Here is a 17471-nt window from a genome sequence, read left to right as displayed (position 1 = left end):
AGAAGTAGTAGTAAATGTAGGCATGGTGTTAAAATAAATAATAATTTTAAGCTTTCGAGAATCATATTAGTAAAATTCCCAGCGCCAATCTAAAAATATAGATTTTTGACTGGCGTTTTTAGAATTTTAGTAGAACTAATTCTGAAGACACACGATGATACTTTGATCTAATTCGAAATTTGATATAATTGTCTTTTCAAAAACTTGGTTAAACATACAGATAAATAATAATTAATTTAAAGAAGATATAAAGTATATAGACAGGATGGAGAATCAACTGAAACAACTGGATGACAGGAGTGTATTTAGGGTATCAAAAAACAATTGTTGCAGGTGTACTAATTAAATAGTGTTAATATTTTGATGTCTCTTTTTATTTTCTTGTATTATGACACCTATTTACAACATGGCATTTCTGGAGTTCCCCAAGGCTCGTGTTTGGGTCCATTATTATTTAATATTCTCATTAACAATGCTATTAAGTTCTTCAAATATAGCTATTTTAATTTTTATGCAGATGACTTAAAGGTGTATATAAATGCATCTCGTATATAATAAAATAATATACTAATTTATTTAAACAAAATGTTGCATGATGCGAAACGTGATAACAAAGTGACTTTATGTCTGTAAATGTATATTTACTTCAGTTTCATTGATTAAAGTTAACAAAGTCATAATATTTAAATACTAATGTAATCTTAAGTAAACACTGTCTCAGGCATGTTATTAAACTTATCGTAGTTATTACTTAATCGTTTATATTTTATGAAATATAAGGAGAAATTGCATTTATTTTTGATTTTAATAAGTCATAATTTTAAATAATTAGTAGAAAAGATTCATACTTTATAATGAGTGGCATTTTTTAATCATATAATAATTTAAAAAAATATATTGGAGAGTTATAATTTTTTTTTAGGCTAATATGTAAATACAATCTTCTTTTTTTATGTATGTTATTATTAAAATAGATTTACGAGTATTACATTATGACGTCGCTTGCATCAAAAAAATATTTTTAGATACCTTCTAGAGCACCTAACCTATGGCCCAAGACTTGACCATTATCAGGTAGCTCCATAGCGCGTTGTTATGGTTTTTTTGCAGATTTAGACAGGCCTGAACTGCTGGGATATTTTGCCTGGTTCTCTTGCTTGAATGGTATCCATTCGCTTTCGATCAAATTGTATCATGATGATTCAAAACTGAAATACTTTACTTGAATCTTACATATACACTAATATGTATTATAAAAAACAAAGTTTTTTTTTCGATTAACTTATATGGTTATAGATTCTTATAGCATATTTATTTGTTATACCAACGAATTATCAGCGGAAAAACTGTCATTTCGAACATTTTCAACTAATCTGCCAAAACTATCAGCAGACAGGTACACGAAAACTTGTATCAAGTAAGATTTGTCTGCGTCAGTGTATCTAATGGATAAGTCATAGTAACCTTTTTATGTTTAAGAAATAAGAAAATAACATTAACTTAAATTCAAATACCTTGTGACAAGGTGTTAACCCTTATCAAAATAAATATATTCACTATTAACACAAGACTTTATCTTAAAATCTTAATGTTTACACTTTGATATTTGTACTCAGACGTAATGTAATTTATCTTAGACCTTATATTTATAAGCATTTACAAATAATACGTACATTTTTAAAAACATTTTTGTTTTGTGTGCGTGTTTAGACAAAGGCGAATATCTAACTAATATTAGGGCTAACTTGAACTTTTCCCGTTTATTGTGTTTCGGTGATAGAACACTTCAATGCAGCTTCGTAAAGGGTTCGTTATCTTATAGGAGTTTACTCTAGCCGCCAATCGGCGTAGTGAGATTAAATTAATACGATTACGAATAGATCTAAATTGCGTGATATTGATAACTTGATATCATGGCATAATTACATTTAGAATTGCTAAAGTGACCTCGTGCATGAATCCACAATTAAAAAGGTACGAAGTACGAAGTACGTTTTGGAAAATACGGGAAATAAAAACACGCTTCTTGTGTTCTTTGTACACTTTAGAAATGCCAATTAGTACTTCTGAAGTAGATATAATAGCATATTTCGCTTCTGCGAAACTTCACTGTTCGAAATGAACTTTATTATAAAAAAAAATGATTTTTGATATAAACTTACATAGTTTTTTTTTATAATATATGTAGGAAAGATTTATGGGTCACCGGATGGTAAGTGGTCACCACCGCCCAAACATAATGGCGCTGTGAGAAATATTAACTATTCCTTACATCGAAAATGCGACAACCCTGTCATACTGGCTCACTAACCCTTCAAACCAGACAACAATACTAACTTTTGCTGTTTGGTGGGACAATTTATAATGGCCCCCCATTTTTGGAAATGATCTTATATTGATTGTACCTTCCCAGATGGACTTGCACAAAGCCCTACTAACAGTTGAACTGAAACTTAATTTAGTTAATGTGTTTATGTGTATGTATAAACTGTACTTGTATTGAGGGATTATTAGGATAATGTATTTATAAAAAAAACCGCCTCACTTTGCTTGGTGATAAAACCTTTTTCATTCGAGAATTATTTTCAAATTTGTTAAAAATTTGGAGTTGTTTCATAACCACTATTAATATCTTTAAGAATTTCCCATTTTAAAAGTGCAATAAATTTAAAGCTAACTTTACTTGTATTCAACTTCGCCGGAAACGAATATCTCGCTAATTAAAAATATTCGCAGACTATATTAAAACTACTTCTTTAAAATGTTTAAAAAAAAAACATTTTGTCAAGCAGTACTATGTCTTAAATTATTTTAAAAATAAATTTTTAATGGACAGTGACGTCAAATTGATGTTTGTTAGAACAACTAATCAAGTCCTAATATTATGTTCTCAATTTGAAGCATTAATTTTGCGACGTAGTCAAAGTTTATAAGCCATCTTAACAAATGAACTCATGTGGAGCGTTCACATTATATTTCGGGAAACAGCTCTAAGGTAACAGGTGTGCTGAGACATTTCAATTAAGCGCTCAAATAAATCTAAGGACAAGAGATTATGGTTTGCCAAATACCCGTAACTGCTCAGTCTTTAGAAATTCAATATTTAAGTTAATTTATTTTCTATTTATTTCGGCTCGTCGTCGGCAAAGTGGGTAGAAAAATTGAAGATTGTGGGTTTAAACCCGAGCAAGTACCACTGAATATTCACGTGCTTGATTTGCTATTATCATTAATTTCGTACTTGGCGTTAATTACGATTTATATTTAAAAAAAAACGGTATCAAAAGATGCGTAATGTTGCTGAGGACTTTTAATCGAAAGATGTTTTTGTTATATATGTATATAGGACTGGCAAATGACAAGTGATGGTAAGTGGTCACCACTGCCTATAGACATTTGTACTTTAGAAATAATAATCATTCATCATAAAAACAATGCGCCATTACATTAACCTTGTGAACCAAGATATTATTTCCCTTGTGTCTGTTACACTGGCTCATACACCCTTCAAACCGGACACTATAATACTAAATATTGCTGTTTGGTGTTAGAATATATGATTAGTGGGGGATACCTATGCATTCGAGCTTACACAAAGTCTACCACCAAGTGTACCAAGTTTTTAAACAAGATTTTTATGGCATTGGTTGGGAGACGAGCATATGGACCACCTGTAAGTAATTGGCTACCACCGCCCATAGACAATGGCGCAGTAAAAAATATTAACCATTCCTCACATCGCCAATGTGCCATTAACCTTGGGAACTAAGATGTTATGTCCCTTGTGCCTGTAGTTACACTGGCTCACTTTCCCTTCAAACCGGAATACAACAATACTGAGTACTGTTGTTTGGCGGTAGAATATCTGATGAGTGGGTGGTACCTACCCAGACGGGCTTGCAAAAAGTTCTACCACCGAGTAAATGAGATACAGTCTATACTGATATTATAAATGTGAAAGTAAATCTGTCTGTCACTCTTTCACAACCAAACCAATGAACCGAATTTGATGAAATTTGAACTTGGACATAGGCTACTCTTTCTGCCTAACACATGACAACCGATTCCTAAAACGCGACAGAGCCGCGGGAGACGGCTAATATATTATATATATACATACATTCAATCACTGGGTCCATTTACGTAGTGATCATGAATTTATAAACTACGCGTGTTATCTTAAGCATAATATTAATAATTGATATATTAGCTAATCCTAATGGCTTGGATGCGTGTATTTGTATTCAAAACATCGTTATCAATGTTGCAAGAAATAATTATAATTAATTCTTGAGTTATTCCTATAATATGTTTTGAGGTTTTAAAGCCATCAGTGCGTTACCAGCACCTCAGCACCACGAATTAGCCTAGCTGTAAATTCCACAAACAAAAGAAATGCTAACGCAGGATATTTGTTTTGTATATCTTTTACATATTAATAAATCACTTTTGTCTCAGATCTGCTTGTTAACAGACGAATTAACATTTTTGTGAAATAAATAAATAATGTTAACAGACGAATTAATATTTTTGTGAAATAAATAATTTATTAAAAAGCTTTTTCCTGATCGTCCGAACATAACATGCTAGTGTCGTGCGTTTTTTTTTTAAGTCATAGGACCTATATATACCTGATGGAAAGTAACTACCACAATACCAGGGGGCTCGCAGTTCCGTTGCCGGCCTTTACAACACATGTGCGTAAAATACGTGTCATGTTGTCATTAACAATAACATCGTCGTACTAGTTTTATAACTTGTACATACTTATTTCTTTCATGTTTTAAAGTATTTAGTTGTACAAATATTATAAAATAACTAGGTGTCGCTCGCAGCTTCGCTTGCATTATAGGGGAATAAGGGTTTGTCGTCAGGTATTAGGTATAAAAAGTAGCCTATGTCTTTCCTTAGAGTTTCAGCTAGCGAATTATTAAGTTCAGTTCAGTGGTTTGACCGTGAAAGAGTAACAGACAGACAGACAGAATTACTTTCGCCTTTATAATATTAGTATACATAGCGATCACATTTAAATATTCACTTTTACGCAATGTGAGCTGTATAGCGTAAATATTTTTATCGTGTTATGTCATTTATTATTATTTTTTATTTTCTTATTCATATTTATATTTTTAAGTTTGCCAGTTGCAAGTGTAAAAGGCCTCAGTGTGTAACACCGCTGAAACGCAATTTAGTCGTTAGGCATCTTATGTCTACAGAATTCGTTCATAACGTAAGTTTTCGCAGTGACGCTGCACAAAATTAAATTCCACATGTGGCTCGGATTTTGAGGGAACTATTTTAATTTGACTATATACACTATATAAGTATAACGGAGTTAAACAGTATAAAAAGTACATTAGAATATATTTAAATTTTAACTTGTAGTCATAACTAGGAATGGGCCAAATATAAACATGATAAAATATAAATAAAATATGAACGTATGATATCTACATAATCAATTTTCACCCAGTTTAAATCAAACACGTTTACGTTCTGGGTAAATATAGTAGATCTAGATTTTAGCAGTATAATTTCTACACACTAAATTTTATTTTACTCTTTTTAATAAATTAATTACAAAAATGTATTCAATTCAGAGACAAATCTAGCAGGTGAAATATAAAACTCGTTCAACTGATCATTGCATCTGTAATTTTGGTGACGGGACAATATAATCTAGCATGTAGCAATGTATTTGTTTCAAATAAAAATAAAAGCATGTACTTTAAAAAAAAAAAATGTAATCATTAAATTAAATTGCAGCAAAAATTTATTTTAAGGAGTATGATTGTAAATCTAGGCAAACTTTGAAATTGGAACGTGCCATGGAAAACACGTTAAGCCATTGGTCCTGGGACTGAACCTCTATTCGAGGTTCCCTGTTTAACCTGTGTTTCCGCATAAAATGTCTTCCGAAGAAGTTCTGTATATCTTGCGACGAATCCAATTTTATCTATTCTTAGCTCGACTCCGAGCTTTGCCGCCGAGACCGAAATTGATCAGAATATGATTATCATCAAATTTTATCACTATAAAAATCCTGCTCTAATATTTGAACTTGAAGTCTACTCACATAATGCAAAAGAAATTTTTACTCCAAAGTATATTGTATTTTATTATTCATGAATTAAACCTTGAGCTATAAATAAACCTTTTTAATCAGTTTTAAAACTTGTTACTGTATGTAGTTTATAAATAATTGGAAACAAGTTTACCGAGATCTATTCGTAAGTCACACTCTCGACAACAAATCGATGTTTAAGTATGAACGTAAAAACTGTACCCTTCATTTGAAATGTCAAATTCAAGTAACAAATTGTAAAACTATTAAATCACAACGATTCCTTTACCCAATCTGTAAACGTTATAATTTAATAGTAACATCCCGAGAATATCCACGTTTCTACTACGTTTTGTTTATCTTAAAAATAAATAAATATAAATATATAAAAGGACAGAAGATATATTATTATTGTTCTATTTTTTTTCTAACTATCGGTGAAAAAATTGTAACGTTTCATACGATTGAATATTGGGCATTCCATCAATGTTTCTCAAATAAATAAATGAATAGGTATTTAAACAATTAAACATGCTTAGCAGGTAGTAGGTATAATAATGATTAATTATCATAATAATAATAATATTAAATATGTACATTACATCATGATTGCTTCATTTTATCTTAATTGTTTTGTTTGGAAAATTGAACCAAACTTGTCGGAGAACTTGGCGCAAGAGCTTTGAATACATAAAGCACATTCCGTGTGCTTCTCATTAATTCAGCTAAAATTTACCTTCAACTATAAATAATCTAGAATAAAAACAATACACATGTCGCTAGTAATTTAAATAATAAGTACAAAGTAATTCAAACTATATTAACTATTTATTTTTATAAATTACCTCCACTGGTGACAGGAGAGGTGGAGAGGAGGAGAATTGCGATTCAACGGGTAAATGCTACTAGCATTCTTGCCACCATTCCAAGGTCAAGATATCTGCTGTAACTATTTTTAATTCATATTTGTATATATTTAAGGACTTAATGTTAATCATTATTATAACGTCAATATTTTATTTAACATCAGTACCAGTAGCTGGCACTTGTCTTGAGATATGATTGTGTGCGTGTGAATAACCCTTTTTTTTGGTAGTTTTGAATACTTATATTCTTATATTACAATTTCAAGCTAAGTAATTTCATTGATTCTTATCTATATCTACGCTAGATTAAACAATCGGTGGTAAGGACTAAGTACGTAGGACGAGAGGAACAAACAAAATCGAATAATAAGTAAATTACTAAATAAAGTGACAACACTTTTAACGTTTTTACAAACAGACGCGGCTTGTCCCACTACCGGAAATTTGCAATCACTTTTGTTCCTTCACAGTAATATTCTGCAGTTTTTATAATTATTCCAAACTAAAAAAATCGTCCCAGTCAGTTCTTTAATGACGGAGTTCTCAAACATAAAACATGAGGTAACAATCTTCAAAAAAAGACCAAATAGATAACATCCTTATTTTTTTATATTGGGTAAATGTAAATCGACATAAGAGTAGACAAAAATGGGATAAACTTCCGTTTAAACCGGTTTTAGTTTTTTCTCAGATTAATTTAAGTTTTGTTATACATATCGATTTCGACGCGCTGATAACGAATATGACAGGAAACGGAAATACACCCAAAAATGTTCGAAACATTCAAACTCGTTTAAGCTTACCTAAAATTTTCAATGATGATTATAATTACGAATTACGAATTACGACCATCGAACAAACCGTAGTTTAAGTAACTACACCTAAAAAAATATTATATAATATTCAGTTGAGCAACTGCGAGAATTTTGAATTCGTAAAGTTAGAATTATCCGGAAATACTATTCATCGTCAGCGAGGGTTAATCTCGAATACCAAATCCTAACAGATTTTTATGGAGCTCTCAATTTTACACATCTGGATGAGAATTTTTACGATATAAACTTCAAAGTTAAGTATGATATAAAATATTGTACGCTTGGGCAATATTGGAAACTTGTATTTAAATATTAAATGTAACATCGTCTATATTTAGATATCGAAGTTTTACAAAGGTGAATTGTATCTTTAAAGAATGCTAATATTTGTTTTTTTTACGAAAGATATACGACGTGACAAGTCTATTTATAAGGCATTACGAGCTTATAAAAATAAATGACGTTGTTGAAAACACTTGTTTTAATAAAAGTTTTATGATGCAGTTCAATATATAGAAAGTAGTCGTAGATAAATGTCAAAAACTCAAACGTTTTTTTTTAAATAAAATATTTTATAAAAAAAAAATTATAATATAGGTATTGTTTTTCAAAATATAAGTAGGTATATCATTTTGTCTGAAAAGCCTTTATTTTCCTATATGACGTCCTGGACTCTGGACTTTACATCTGATTTCATTTGTTTATCCTTTTTTTGTATCTCGCAGGAAATACATCTTTTGCTTTTCACCTACATGAAGTGGGGCGGAGTGAATGTGGGCCTCCCCAGTGACCTCGACCTCAAACAACAACGGTACCCTATCCGTCTCTTCGGGGGACATAACTCATTTAAAACCTCAACGATCTGCTGCCGCTTCATTTTTATTGACCACTTAGCGCCCAAAAATAAAATATTATCTTAACTTGCATTGGTCGCATACTTTATCTTTGTCAAATACCGTCAATTTGTAACTCGTTTAAGTTCAAAGTAATAAAAGCAGCAGAAATAAAACCAAAACGAATATAAATCGATATAGAAACTTGATACGCTGCCAGAATGACATAGAAAGGACGCAATACGATTCTAAAACTGAACCTTATTTTGTTATAAATATTTTAATCAGTTATATTAAGAACAAAACAATAGTGAATTAAACAATATAGCTTACCTTCAAATGTGTTTATCCACTATTCAATGACAATTTTTGTGAACTGACGCGATAAAAAATCGAGGGTCAAAAAGAATAAATTTGTTTATAAACAAAGAGTAGGTAACCGACGCACATGCGCACGCTCAACTCTCTCGCCGGTCGGAGTGAGACTCGTACGTGCGTGTGACCACGCCTCCGCTCTGCGACAAGCTACGTAACCGCTCGGCTGGATACGCATTATAAGTGCAATAAACAAAGAATTTATGTAATAAACGCAATATGAAGTAGCCAATATGCTTAAACAAGAAAGATAAGACGTTTTGAAATAATAATATTATCCCAGAGGGGTATGATCATAATCTCGCATATCAATTATTTTGTTTCTCTACACACATGCTTAGTAATTTCTTTCAACAAACCAACATAATATAAAGGAAACACTAATATATGATGTAATTTAGCAGTATAACTTGTCGCGCGTTGGATTCGTGACAAATAAGAATAAAACGTCCAACAATTCTTCGGTAGACCTTATAGTACGGATCGAGCTTACTTTATCTAATTAAAACTTGAATCTTCATACCGGTCTCAGTAATAACTGCGCAAGCAACATTGGTAGAGGGAACGGATTATATATATATATAATATAAGTTAGCGGGTGGACAAATCACCACGATTTGAAGTAATCACTACCGCCCATAGACATTGGTGGTATATGAAATATTAATCAACCCTTACATCGCCAATGCGCTATTAAACCAGGCTACATCGATACAAAGTATTGCTGTTTGGCGGTAGAATATCCGCAGAGTGGTTTCTTTTCATCCTACTCAGACAGGCTTGCATAAAGCCATTAAGTAAAAATTTTTAGTGAGTTTTGAACATTTTATAACAATTATCCATGTTATTATACCTACATGAGATACTTAAAAGTTAGGGTGGGTCAGTTGCTTTGTCAAACATTATTACATTATTAAAGTACTTTTTTTAAAGCGAAGATGGCATATAATCTATAATCGTTAATAAATAAAAAAGACTGTCATTTTTGTCACAGTCTTTTTTATTTTAAGTTAGCATTAAATTTCAGACAAATGTATTTGTATATCTAGGTATCATATTTTAACTTCACTATATTTAGAACAAGGTCGAGCCGTTTTGATTGTTATCTAACAATTTATCTAAAAACTTAATTTTGATAACTTAATTTAAAGTTTAAAACATAGGAAATTAACTTTTGAGTTATAACGTTAAACGAATCATGACATTGTATGATTTAATATAGATAGCGTTAATAATTAATCAAAACATACACTTTATTCCAAACACAAGAGGAAAAGAGCCAAATAAACAACATTTCACAGCAAATTGACGCAATATCATTGGTCGAGAGCTTGATTAATCTATGATATTCACTATGGATTTGCGAAAACGTCGACGAAACTGTTATCGGAATTAGAAGTAAAATTAAAGTGGAAATAAGTAGTTAAGTGTAATAGTGTTGTATTATAAAGATATATGTATTAATCTTAGACTCATAGTAGGGCACAATATAGCTGAGTTATTAGCAATTCGCACAAAATACGTAAATCTTAAGGTTTTTTAATCTAAGGTTTGTTTATCTTTTTTCCTACTTTCATTGGAATAGACTGTACAGATAAATAGCCAGTATGAAAATTAGTACAGAGTTCGAAACAAAGACCGAAACTGGTGCAAGATTCTAGCTAACGTAATAATAGAAGTGTATCTTAAAAGGTTATCTTACGAGATAAGTAAATTGGATAAGCTTTCGGTGTAATTAGATGATGTTATAAGTTAAACTAGTTCGACTCAGAATTTTATTATTATTTCTATAAATTATAATATTTTTTATCGGTCAATGTTATCGGTTTTTATATAAAGTTTTTATTTAATGTTCAGTACTTATTCATAAACTTAATGTCATGACTGATTAATAAATGCCCAAACCACAGCGCTAAATAAAGAAAAAAGAAATATCTATTAGGGCATCTATCATGAGTTTAAAAAAGGGGAAGAAAAAGAGAAGTATCGTTAGATTTTAAATTAGAGACATAGAAATCTCTTCAAATAAAGATCAAAAAAGGGTTTTATAAAGATTTAATCTTGAACGTGTAATGGGTTATTTCGTAGAATTCATCTGTTTTTGCGAACACATCTGTGAATTGCGACATATACAATCACTTCTCTTGTCTCCATCGAGAATAACCTACTGCCAGTCGGAATCAGTCAGAAAAACACAATTCATTCTTGCAAAAGTTAATTGATACTATTCGAATGATGATATTTGAAAACTACTTCAATTAAAAAAAGATTGATTATTTCCTTCATACAACTAACTTTGAAATAATAATAAGAATACAAATGAATAATTAAAAAAACACGACACGAATGATAGTTTGTGCAGTGGTGGGTTACTACGTCACTAAAGAGGCGAGCTAGGCTACAGTCTGTAATGCATGAATATTTATTCAATTATTTTTATTTGATTTAATATATTATAATTATAACATTTTATATTCTTTTAGTGAACATTTGCACAGAATTCGTATTACTCATTTTGTTATTGTTTTGTTCGAATTTTGACAGACTATATAACATTGGTTGCGATTTAGTTCAGCCTGTAGCTTTTAAGCTTTTAATGGCATCGAAACTTTCATGCGTCGGAAACAAAGTAATGTTAAAAATGTTTCTGCATATAAATATTAAATTTTATATCCGAGATGCCTTTAACCGATGACAACGGGTTCAAACTCAGACAAGCACAACTAAATTTTCATGTGCTTAATTTGTGTGAGGAAACCTGCATGCCCAATTTCAACGAAATTCTGCCACATGTGTATCCACCAAGCCGTATTGGTGCGGGGTGGTGGAATATGCTCCAAACCTTGTTCTCAAAGGGAGAGGTGGCCTTAGCCCAGCAGTAGAAAATTAATAATTTACAGACTGTTACTGTTGTATATAAATATTGTATAGTATGATGTGTATCTGTATAACAACTTCAAACATCTTTTATTAATTTTAAAACATTTTATTGTTTGTTATTGTAGTCATGTAAGTCACATTTAATTTAAATACATACTAAATATAATTAGATATTGTGATATGTGGGTTTTAGAAACTGCTATATCTGAATTTAAAACAATTGCAAAATAACCGAGAGTGCATTTTAAAACCTGATTAAGATTCCATTGTTTGAATCAAAAATGTCAAGTAGGCTAGTTAATAATATCTGTGTTAATATTTGCTACAAGCCAATGATGTTGACCTAATATAAAATTCTTTTATTTACAATTTGTATACAACCCACCCTGTAAAATATGTTAGGAATATGTCAAATTATTAAAAAATAGAAAATTGAATATGACAAAATCTTGAGGTCATGAATTATTAGTTTTTAGCTTAAAATCAGCAGAAAATTTCGTTTTTTTTTCTTTCAATTGTTAAAATTATTATATGCCATATCAATGCTAATTAAGTCAGAATAATTAGATTTAAATCTCAGATTAATTAGATCAGTAGAAGATAATTTTGTATTTAATTAAATTTTGATTGAGTTTTAATCGTGACCGAAACCAAAAGTTTTATATTTCGACAGAGAGTCATCTCGTGAAATGCAATTCATCATGTAAAATTATATCGAAATTAAATATTTAAAATGAATAACATTCATTGCGAAAGTTTAAAGTGTATGTTTCAAATATATTATAAGTACATAAGAAAAATATAGTGTCAGGAAAGAACATTTTACGAAAATGATATTAATCTATTAAGTTTAGAAAATACCAACCAATTACAAATTTTAGAGATGTGCCGATTATAAGTTTGGCCGACTAGCCGTCTAACGAAGTAGTCAGTTGTACAGAAACCGACTAGTCGATCTACTAATCAGCCTCTTTTGTTTTGTACGGGTCAGAGAGTTGTTTTTGTGTAAAAAATAAAGTGTTATTGTTTTAATGAATAAAATAAGTAAAAGAGCATATGATAATTAAAATAAGGCTCAAGAGCTTAAGAGATTTAAATTTCAGTTTTTTTGACCAATTAGATATGTAAAGTCAAATATAACCAGAAACAAATGGTAATTTACCTAAAATATTTTTTATTGTAATAATGTAATTCCTCCTATATACACTTTATCAAGGAATATATGTATATCAAAAGAAGCCAGTTATTCGGCACTCTTAACCGAATAGTCACCGACTACGAAAGCGGCCGGATAATCGGCTTTACCGACTCGTCACCAACTAGTAGGTATATATTTTTAAGTTCCATAAACAAACGAACCAATGTGTAGGTAATTCAAGTATAAATAGAAACCTTTCTTCAAAAAGGATATCATTAATTTTTAATTGCATTATGTAAAGCAAAAACAATTAAAAAAATAAACAAAAGTTTCAAAATGTTGGACGAAAAGTTGGGTTGTCACAAAAGTTGAGCTTAACTTAGTCAATCGCACACCGAATGACGTTCCCTTGGCAACTAATTCTGCTGCTGCTGCTGGTATCAGTTCTGTCGACTCGATTTTAAAATCTGCCAAATCCACTCAGGCTATACGAAGCAAGAGAACCATTAAAAAGTAAGTTTTCGTTTTGTTAATTTTGTCCTCTTTGTTCCTTTAAAATGTTTTTTTACTATTCAATGACATAAGTTGTAGTAGTAGTAGTAGCTATTCTATTTTTTGTTTAGTTGCCATAATTATAATACTATAACTATATTTCGGATTCCGTTAGAATTAATTACATAATTTGTAAACATGTCGGTATATCTTTTGACTAAAGGTATAATGTCAACAATCTGACGTTTGATTTGCGTTTAGTAATTGGTTCGATAAAAATCAAAGTAAATCAAACGAAAAAAAATCTATTTATCTATTAAAACTTTATTTGTATTTAAAACAATTTATTGCTGAATTATATATAATAAGCAATTAAAAAAAAATTAAAACATATGTTTAGCATACAATTGGGTTAGTAGTTGTAGTAAAACGAAACGTTCGAAAAAGTTTAGATAGGTGAGAGGGAAAAATTAATCTGTCATTGATTAACGATAGATAACACTTATCCTTGATTCTGAAAAGCAAATTAAAGATAGATAAGTTCTCGCTGATAATCGGAGATAGCAATGTATCCGTGAACTTAGATAGGTTATTGAAAACGGCCGTTAAACGAGCATTTATTTAGAGAGATACTGTGTTGCCCGAGTTGATATTTCATCTATCATTGAGGCTACGCGTTAGGTTGGCAATCCCAGCACTAGTTGACACTTGGCAACTTGGCATTACTGACGGTGACGGTCTAATTGTTCAGACTTCAGAGCTCCTCGCGTTATGTGATAAATTCAGTGATTAATAACATTTAATCATGCCAAAAATAATTCAGAGTAGTGGAAGAAAAATCGTGCTAGCTGTCCGTGAATTTTGTGAAATGGAAAAAGCTAATAAAGGTTCTGAAATTCCGTTTGAAACGGGTAGCTTCCATGACAGGTATGTACAATAATATTACCTACTATTAATCAATTCCGGTATGTTGAAAAATTATTCTCCACTTTAGTGAAATGCTATGATTTAAGATAAATGATTATTACATAAAATTACGATTTTTACAAAATGAATAGATTTGTACCAATGTAAGTTATGGGGTTATTCACCTTTCATCCACGGCACACTATATCTAGTAAAAGTATTTTCTAAGTGCGTACAAGAGAAATCGTTAATTTAATGGTGAACGGTAACATTATGTGTAAGTGTTTATTAAATGTTGTAAGTTTATATTAATTAAGGCTTTTCAAATTTCAGGTTTGTCTGAGAAAACCATCAGCACCATTAATAAAGAAGGTGACATTGCTGCTTCCATGTCTCGAAAAATCTCTACACCGAGAAAGAAACACATTGAATAAAAAGTAATACAGAAAGACAATATATGCCAATATATAAAGCTGACCAAATACTTGAGGCTCATGGACACAAACTGGCTAAATTGCCCCTATACCATACCATGCGACTAAACTATTCAAATTTATATGGAGTCTGCTAAAAAGGTGAATAGCCTGTAAAAATGTGAGACCAATGTCCAATGAAGCTTTCCAATCAATTACTACAGAGGAATGACAAAGACAATGTAAACATGTTCATTGTAAATGTAGGATTACATGTCACCGTGAAACATTTTTAAACATTCGATTCAATGAACCTAATGAAGCCGAACGGACTACTTCATAGCCTAATACAATTTATTTTCTTAAACAAGCATTTATTTAGAGAAATACTGTGTTACCAGAGTTGATATTTACTTATAGTGATGATGAATGTCCTATGTCCCCTAGATGGGGCAGAGGGCGTCCACAGATGTCCTCCATCGCGATCGGTCTTGGGCTTCAGCCTTCACGCTCCACGTCATTCCGATGCTCGCCGCCTCTGCCAAAACGGAGCGTCGCCAGGTTTGACGGGACGGGGACGGCCACGCTTTCTTTTCCCTTGGGGATTCCAGTCCAAAGCTTGTTTGGGAATATGGTCGGGGTCCCTTCGGAGCGTGTGTCCAATCCATCTCCACTTACGACGCTTGATCTGACTGTCGATCGGGCTCTCATGGCATTTCTCCAACAGCTCTAAGTTTGAGATGGTCTCGGGCCAGTAAATACCGAGAATGCGACGAAGACAGCGGTTGACGAAAACTTGGATTTGGCGTGAGATGTTCTTTGTAACCTTCCACGTTTCGCACCCGTAAAGCAACACGGATTTTACGTTGGACCCGAATATCTTAAGTTTAATCCTTCGAGTCAGTTTCCGTGATTGCCAAACAGGTCTCAGCTGCGCGAAGGTAGTTCGGGCTTTGGCTATCCGTGAAGCGATGTCCTCTTCACTTCCACCAGTCTCTGACACGACGCTCCCGAGGTATGTAAATTTGTGGACGCATTCCACTGCCTCTGTGCCTATCAGCAACGGTGAGCGATTCTTCAAACCAGTTCTCATCTCCTTGGTCTTCCGGATGTTGATTTTAAGCCCTGCTTTTGCCGCTTCCTGACTTAGATCGTTTTTACTTATTACTATAAGCAATAATAATTAGTTAAATTATTTTGAGTAGCTATTGAGTCCACATAAACATCTTTCAATCAAAATCATTTATTTTGTCTTTAATTTGTTCTGAGTGATTCAATATATTTGTTTTATAATTTGACAGTCAATGCCATTTTACCATCATAAGGATTTTATTTGTAACAATCATTTAAAAAATAATAATAAATTAGATTTTAATTAAAGAAGTCAAGGCCAAGATAGGTATATCTTGACTTATGGTGCCTTTCCCTTTTCCTTAAAGAAACAATAAGACAAAAAAAAATACGAACCAAGCTATTAGTGGCTGCAATTATATTATTTACTATTATTTGCAAGGATATCTTAAGAAATGTATAATTATCTCACTTTCAATGACAGTATAAACCCAGCCTAAGCTATATAAAGACAATGTAAACATGTTCATCATATTGAAGATAAATTTTACCAAACACATGGATACGTAGACGAAGAAATTGAAAATAAATATAATACAAGTAAATGATGGCTCGCATACTGAGTCTGATAGCACTTCTGATTATTCATTCTCTTCTAATGATGTCCATTTAGATCCTTCTTATTCTAAATAAAAGCTTTGACCAATCCATACTTGTTTTTATTTATTACCAAAAAATTATATAGTTACAATAAGATGTTTATGACTATACAAGGTAAGTATTGGTACAGATATAATTACATGTATTACACGCCACGCCTACATCCATCTACGGGCCTGTCTCCTCTGGCTACCACTGGTTGCACCGAATTATGCAGGTATATGACCACCACTGTATATGGGTTAAAATATAATTCTCCATTTGGCTTAAGAGCCATAGGTAAAATCACTGTGAATGGACTATAGTCATTGAAAGTTTAATTAAATAAAACGGTTACATTATATGACTGGGAAATATTTGTAAATTAACGTTTTAAAATGTAACGAATTTCCAGAAAATGTTAATAACTATCGTCCATTGTGTAACAAGTGCACTATTCACGGTGAACAAAATATACGTATTAAGGCGTTCAAAGTGTAAAAATACTAATGCATTGAGCGTGCACGTTCATCACAATTAAGGAGGCACTCGTTTTATTGCGTTAATAAGCGAAAAATCGCATAAAAGTTCTTATGTGCTAAAGCGAAGACTTTAATTGTATATATTTACTTTAATAATAATAATATATTGGTGTATTGTTAAAACTAATTCGGTTATGTTAAAATCTAAAGCCTAACTAGAAACGTTTAGAGGAAGAGGTGAAAATTATTACAATCAAATTGAGAATTAATTTAAGATCACCTCAATATTTACTGTCGGAGGTTTTTTATTACCTAATGGACGGACCTTTTTGATATAACACACCCATTGCGTTTACACAATACACGCTCACTACACCTATAATCTTTGTTTATTATCATTTTTTGTTTAAATATTATAATTTGAAAATCATCTAGTACCTTCTTTCATATTTAAAGTTTTCGATTAGTCGGCTAAACAGGGAGATTAATTTATATAT

At 31.5% G+C, this 17471-nt stretch overlaps 1 protein-coding gene across 2 annotated transcripts in view; it reads right to left on the bottom strand.

Moving 5' to 3' along the window:
• LOC125074142 (kynurenine formamidase) overlaps positions 1–9101 on the bottom strand; it is a 35589-nt gene extending 26488 nt beyond the window's left edge. Inside the window, exon 1 of one of the 2 annotated variants that reach the window (XM_047685381.1) lies at positions 8912–9101. The gene's annotated coding sequence lies outside the window, so the exon portion shown is untranslated. The remainder of the gene's footprint in view (positions 1–8911) is intronic. The other variant, XM_047685373.1, reaches the window with a different exon arrangement.
• Positions 9102–17471: the final 8370 nt, after the last annotated feature.

Source organism: Vanessa atalanta, chromosome 2 (assembly GCF_905147765.1).
Source record: "Vanessa atalanta chromosome 2, ilVanAtal1.2, whole genome shotgun sequence".
NCBI lineage: Eukaryota > Metazoa > Arthropoda > Insecta > Lepidoptera > Nymphalidae > Vanessa > Vanessa atalanta.
This window is presented reverse-complemented; position numbering and strand designations above follow the sequence as displayed.